The sequence below is a fragment of the Salvelinus fontinalis genome, unplaced genomic scaffold (assembly GCF_029448725.1).
Source record: "Salvelinus fontinalis isolate EN_2023a unplaced genomic scaffold, ASM2944872v1 scaffold_0369, whole genome shotgun sequence".
NCBI classification, from domain to species: domain Eukaryota; kingdom Metazoa; phylum Chordata; class Actinopteri; order Salmoniformes; family Salmonidae; genus Salvelinus; species Salvelinus fontinalis.
This window is the reverse complement of record NW_026600578.1, coordinates 183,469-190,525: the sequence shown is the minus strand read 5'-3', so window position 1 is coordinate 190,525 and position 7,057 is coordinate 183,469. Positions and strand designations below refer to the sequence as shown.

Genomic DNA, 7,057 nt, shown 5'->3' with positions numbered 1-7,057 from the left:
GTTCCCCCTCTCCTCATAGTTGTACCTGTTGTAAACGGTTCCCCCTCCCCTCAGACTCCTCATAGTTGTACCTGTTGTAAACGGTTCCCCCTCCCCTCAGACTCCTCATAGTTGTACCTGTTGTAAACGGTTCCCTCTCCCCTCAGACTCCTCATAGTTGTACCTGTTGTAAACGGTTCCCCCTCTCCTCAGACTCCTCATAGTTGTACCTGTTGTAAACGGTTCCCCCTCCCCTCAGACTCCTCATAGTTGTACCTGTTGTAAACGGTTCCCCCTCTCCTCAGACTCCTCATAGTTGTACCTGTTGTAAACGGTTCCCCCTCCCCTCAGACTCCTCATAGTTGTAAACGGTTCCCCCTCCCCTCAGACTCCTCATAGTTGTACCTGTTGTAAACGGTTCCCCCTCCCCTCAGACTCCTCATAGTTGTACCTGTTGTAAACGGTTCCCTCTCCCCTCAGACTCCTCATAGTTGTACCTGTTGTAAACGGTTCCTCTCCCCTCAGACTCCTCATAGTTGTACCTGTTGTAAACGGTTCCCCCTCCCCTCAGACTCCTCATAGTTGTACCTGTTGTAAACGGTTCCCCCTCCCCTCAGACTCCTCATAGTTGTACCTGTTGTAAACGGTTCCCCCTCCCCTCAGACTCCTCATAGTTGTACCTGTTGTAAACGGTTCCCCCTCTCCTCATCGTTGTACCTGTTGTAAACGGTTCCCCCTCTCCTCAGACTCCTCATAGTTGTACCTGTTGTAAACGGTTCCCCCTCCCCTCAGACTCCTCATAGTTGTACCTGTTGTAAACGGTTCCCCCTCTCCTCAGACTCCTCATAGTTGTAAACGGTTCCCCCTCCCCTCAGACTCCTCATAGTTGTACCTGTTGTAAACGGTTCCCCCTCCCCTCAGACTCCTCATAGTTGTACCTGTTGTAAACGGTTCCCCCTCCCCTCAGACTCCTCATAGTTGTAAACGGTTCCCCCTCTCCTCAGACTCCTCATAGTTGTACCTGTTGTAAACGGTTCCCCCTCCCCTCAGACTCCTCATAGTTGTACCTGTTGTAAACGGTTCCTCTCCCCTCAGACTCCTCATAGTTGTACCTGTTGTAAACGGTTCCCCCTCCCCTCAGACTCCTCATAGTTGTACCTGTTGTAAACGGTTCCCCCTCTCCTCATCGTTGTACCTGTTGTAAACGGTTCCCCCTCTCCTCAGACTCCTCATAGTTGTACCTGTTGTAAACGGTTCCCCCTCCCCTCAGACTCCTCATAGTTGTACCTGTTGTAAACAGTTCCCCCTCCCCTCCTCTCCTCATAGTTGTACCTGTTGTAAACGGTTCCCCCTCCCCTCAGACTCCTCATAGTTGTACCTGTTGTAAACGGTTCCCCCTCTCCTCAGACTCCTCATAGTTGTACCTGTTGTAAACGGTTCCCCCTCCCCTCAGACTCCTCATAGTTGTACCTGTTGTAAACGGTTCCCCCTCCCCTCAGACTCCTCATAGTTGTACCTGTTGTAAACGGTTCCCCCTCCCCTCAGACTCCTCATAGTTGTACCTGTTGTAAACGGTTCCCCCTCCCCTCAGACTCCTCATAGTTGTACCTGTTGTAAACGGTTCCCCCTCTCCTCAGACTCCTCATAGTTGTACCTGTTGTAAACGGTTCCTCTCCTCAGACTCCTCATAGTTGTACCTGTTGTAAACGGTTCCTCTCTCCTCATAGTTGTAAACGGTTCCTCTCCTCAGACTCCTCATAGTTGTACCTGTTGTAAACGGTTCCTCTCTCCTCATAGTTGTAAACGGTTCCTCTCTCCTCATAGTTGTAAACGGTTCCTCTCTCCTCAGACTCGACGGGGAAGTTCTGGATGGTGGGCAGCGAGGCGTCGGTGGTGAGCAGCAGTGACACCCCGGTCGACTTCCTGTTAGAGTTCTGCGACTACAACAAGGTCGCCATCCGCTCCGTCGCCGACGGGAAGTATCTCCACGGCGACCACGCCGGCGTCTTGAAGGCCAACGCCGACGACCTGGAGACCGCCACGCTCTGGGAGTACTGACCCCTCCCCCCGAGACCCTGTTACTACGACAACAGCACCCCATAACTCCTGACCTCCCTCCATCCTTCTCTCGACTCTGTCCTAACCCCCTCCCAGACCAGGGCTGTGTTCAGTGTGGTGAAATGTTCACAATATTGTAGATGGGGAATGTAAGACGTAGAGCTGACTCCGTTATCTGTTTTACTTGATAATGAATCCCATCTCCTCTAATCTACACCATACGTTTCTATGTGACGTTCCACCGTTCTGAACAGGACCTTTTTTTTGAGTGAACTGGACAAAGGAGGGAGAGAAAGAGCTGGGGAAGGTATGTCCTTATGTAAGGCTTACTTCACGCTCCCTTTTTCTCTCGCTCCCTTTCCCTCCTTTTTCTCTCCCGCTCCCTTTCCCTCCTTTTTCTCTCCCGCTCCCTTTCCCTCCTTTTTCTCTCCCGCTCCCTTTCCCTCCTTTTTCTCTCCCGCTCCCTTTCCCTCCTTTTTCTCTCCCGCTCCCTTTCCCTCCTTTTTCTCTCCCGCTCCCTTTCCCTCCTTTTTCTCTCCCGCTCCCTTTCCCTCCTTTTTCTCTCGCTCCCTTTCCCTCCTTTTTCTCTCTCGTTCCCTTTCCCTCCTTTTTCTCTCTCCCGCTCCCTTTCCCTCCTTTTTCTCTCTCCCGCTCCCTTTCCCTCCTTTCTCTCTCCCGCTCCCTTTCCCTCCTTTTTCTCTCTCGCTCCCTTTCCCTCCTTTTTCTCTCTCGCTCCCTTTCCCTCCTTTTTCTCTCCCGCTCCCTTTCCCTCCTTTTTCTCTCTCGCTCCCTTTCCCTCTTTTTTTTCTCTCTCGCTCCCTTTCCCTCTTTTTTTTCTCTCCCGCTCCCTTTCCCTCCTTTTTCCCCCCGCTCCCTTTCCCTCCCTCCTTTTTCTCTCCCGCTCCCTTTCCCTCCTTTTTCTCTCCCGCTCCCTTTCCCTCCCTCCTTTTTCTCTCCCGCTCCCTTTCCTCCATCTTTTTCTCTCCCGCTCCCTTTCCCTCCCTCCTTTTTCTCTCCCGCTCCCTTTCCCTCCTTTTTCCCCCCGCTCCCTTTCCCTCCCTCCTTTTTCTCTCCCGCTCCCTTTCCCTCCCTCCTTTTTCTCTCCCGCTCCCTTTCCCTCCCTTTTTCCCCCCGCTCCCTTTCCCTCTCTGTTCCATTCTGCAGTACCCACCTGTATTTTTTGCCAAAGTTAGTGGGGCTGTGCACTCCCCCCCCCCCCCCCCCCCCTGTCCAATAGCAGCATGGCTCGATGTGTCTCTCAGTCCCAGATGTATGATTGGCCCACTCTCAAACAGCTGACGCCCCCCTCACAGAGCAGAGCTTTGTTAAAGCCCCTCCCGCTCAACTAAACACTTAAACAACTCTCATTCTATCTCTCTCTCTTTCTCCATCTGTTTATTTTGGTCTTTGTATCAAGGTTTCTCCTTCCTGTCTGTCTCGGTATTAAACAACACATGGTGACAGACAGTATTTATCATGTATGACCTGATTTTGGGCCAGGGTTCAATCCCACAATGCAATGTTCACGGTAAACGCTGCATTTATGTCAGCTTATTCTGAAATTAGCGTTTAGGGGGAAAAGAAGCAGTGATGGTATTGAACCGGTTCTGTCTGGTTCTAGAGGCCTGCTGGGTAAAAACTGGAAGTGGATTCTCACTGTGTTCTGGAGTGGGTTTAGTCCCTCATCTCATAATATTGAATCACAGAAAATGTAAAATGTTCCAATGTAACCTAGAGGAAATTGTCATCTAGCTAGCGAGCTCATTGGTGGAGATTTTGGACAATGCGCCATTTTGAAATTGCCTTTTTTAAACGGCGCATTGTCTAAAAGAAGTGATGGTATTGAATCCGGGCCTAAATAATAGAACCGGTTCGGTCTGGAACTAGAGGCCTGCTGGTCTCTGAGCATCGTGTAAAAACTGGAAGTGGATTCTCGAACGGGTTTAGTCCCCTCATCTCATATTGAATCACAGGAAATGTACAATGTAACCTAGAGGAAATGATGTCATCCTCTAGCTGTGAGCTCATTGGTGTTGATTTTGATCTCCCGGACAGGAAGTAACCTGTTTATGTTGTTGTCGTGAAGGAAGTGTGTGTTCCTACAGCTGTCCAGAGCTCTGATCTGGTTGGACGTTAACCTCTCTGACTGGAAGAATATCTTTAATTTTGTCTGTAAGGCACAGCCATTATCATGGAGAATGATCTGTTGGTATTGACACAAACACCATCTCTCACATGACTTCCTGGTCTCACACTCCCTCCTCACAACTGGAATCTGGTGCTTAAGGAATTAATTCTCACGTAAATGTGATCCACTGTGATCTAGCCAGAGGTCAATGATGTGGATGGATGGAAAGGTGTGTATGTTGACTGTTGGTTCCCACAGGTGAGAGGTTAGGCCTCGTTGACTGTTGGTTCCCACAGGTGAGAGGTTAGAAGGCCTCGTTGACTGTTGGTTCCCACAGGTGAGAGGTTAGAAGGCCTCCATTGTAGTTATGGTAATGCCTGTGTCTGACTCAGTGTTTCTGGGTAATTTACTAAATGTAACTATAAAAATATACCACTTTTTTTTTTTTTACTTTGTGAAACTGGAACTTTCCTTTTTGTTTATTTTTGGTGATAATCTTTTGTGCCATTGGTTCACCTGGATGCCAACAACCAATAAAAAACCTGGGATTTTGAACACTACTACCTACGTGTCTGTTCTGTGTTTTTATTGGACACTGCCTGTTCAACTATAACTACAACACATTGTGATGGGTGAGTTTATTTTTTTTGCGTCCTGTCAAATCATGAAATGGAGGATTTCTTTCTACAATCCTGGATTGTGATTGAAACATTTTAGAGACACAGCTCCTCCATCTAAAACATGGCTTCAGCGGCCCAGTTAAAAAAATATAAAATAATCTGGAGTTCGCCTATTGAATAGAACGGAGTCCCCATTCGAAGTCAGGGATTCGTACGTTCTATTCATTCTATTTCTAAACACGTAATCCGATCATTAACTTTACGAAAACTGGGCCTTGGAGAGGTGGGAGGTCTAACTTACATTTACCAGCCGAGGTCCTCGGCCCTGGAGAGGTGGGAGCTCTAACTTACATTTACCAGCCGAGTTCCTGACTGACGACCACAATGGGGACAGCTCGTCTTACTGGGGTCTGACACAACTTATACATGTGTGGCGGCAGGTAGCCTAGTGGTTAGTTAGAGAGATGAGCCAGTAACCGAAAGGTTGCTAGATCGAATCCCCGAGCTGACAAGGTAAAAAACTGTCGTTCTGCCCCCTGAACAAGGCAGTTAACCCACTGTTCCCCCGGTAGGCCGTCATTGTAAATAAGAATTTGTTCTTAACTGACTTGCCTGGTTAAAAAGGTCAAATTTAAAAAAAACATTACAACTCGGGTCAAATAGAGGTGTTTTGTTAAGCTAATTCTGCTTTAGTCATTTGAGATGGGAGTTCCATGGAATAATGTACGTTGCCTTGAATTCGTTCTGGATCTGGGGACTGAAGAGACCCCCAATGTCTAGTTAAATAAAGCCAAGTCAGTTAAGAACAAATTCTTATTTACAATGACGGCCTACCAGGAAACAGTGGGTTAACTGCCTTGTTCAGGACAACAGATTTCTACCTTGTCAGCTCGGGGATTCGATCTAGCAACCTTTACGGTTACTAGTCCAACGCTCTAACCACTAGGCTACCCTGCTGCCCCGGCATGTCTGTCAGAGCCTTTTATATACGTTTATTATACAGACAATTTAAAAACGTCAACTATTTCTCAGAAAAACAATTGATGCAGTTTAATCAACCTGGAAAGACTGCCATGTTTTAAGTTCTGTGAGGGAAGTTAAATTTAAGCTTATTACTTACAAATCACGTTAGCTCAACCGTCCCGCGGGGGGGGGGACCGATCCTAACTCCTTATTAGAATTTGGGTAGCTGATACGTGGAATCATCTGCATATGTAACGGCCCAAGGCAAGTGCCCTGAGGTACGCCGCACTTTACATCTGTTCGATAAGTAACTCTTCTACCATGTGATGTGATGCCATAAGTGAGTTTTTTTCCCCCTCCAATAATAAATGATCAATAACATCAAAGGCTGCTCTGAAGTCTAATGGCGTGCCCTCTCAGGTTACACCCAGCAGGTTAGTCTCTATGTTTAGAAGAGGACGGCGTGCCCTCTCAGGTTACACCCAGCAGGTTAGTCTCTATGTTTAGAAGAGGACGGCGTGCCCTCTCAGGTTACACCCAGCAGGTTAGTCTCTATGTTTAGAAGAGGACGGCGTGCCCTCTCAGGTTACACCCAGCAGGTTAGTCTCTATGTTTAGAAGAGGACGGCGTGCCCTCTCAGGTTACACCCAGCAGGTTAGTCTCTATGTTTAGAAGAGGACGGCGTGCCCTCTCAGGTTACACCCAGCAGGTTAGTCTCTGTTTAGAAGAGGACGGCGTGCCCTCTCAGGTTACACCCAGCAGGTTAGTCTCTTCCACTTGCTCAATAGTCGGTGGGCCACATTATTCAACACTAGATCTAAATGAGGTATAGCGAGTGATTTATGCTTTTTGTTTCATCGTTGTCGGTGATCAGGCCTCTACCACTGTTGTGTCGTAAGCAAATTTATTGTTGGTGTTGGAGTCGTGCCTAGCCGTGCAGTCATGGGTGAACAGGGAGTACAGGAGGGGACTGAGCACGCACCCCTGAGGGGCCCCCGTGTTGAGTGGCTGATGTGTTGTTACCTAACCTCACCACCTGGGGGCGGCCCGTCAGGAAGTCCAGGATCCAGTTGCAGAGGGAGGTGTTTAGTCCCAGGGTCCTTAGCTTAGTGATGAGCTTTGAGGGCACTATGGTGTTAAACGCTGAGCTGTAGTCAATGAACAGCATTCTCAAATAGTTAAGGGTAGGCAACAACACATCTGCCACGCTGATCCTCAAATTTCTTGTTAACAAACTATAGTTTTGGCAAGTCGGTCAGGACATCTACTTTGTGCATGACAAGTCATTTTTCCATCAATTGTTTACAGA

The 7,057-nt window shown here is 48.3% G+C and overlaps 1 long non-coding RNA gene across 1 annotated transcript; it reads left to right on the top strand.

Annotated features, from left to right (window-relative positions):
* The first annotated feature begins 4,378 nt into the window (after window positions 1-4,378).
* On the top strand, window positions 4,379-4,725 carry LOC129845797 (uncharacterized). The gene is made up of 2 exons (XR_008758110.1): window positions 4,379-4,430; window positions 4,469-4,725. It is a non-coding gene; the product is annotated as an uncharacterized LOC129845797 (long non-coding RNA).
* The last annotated feature ends 2,332 nt before the right edge of the window (window positions 4,726-7,057 follow it).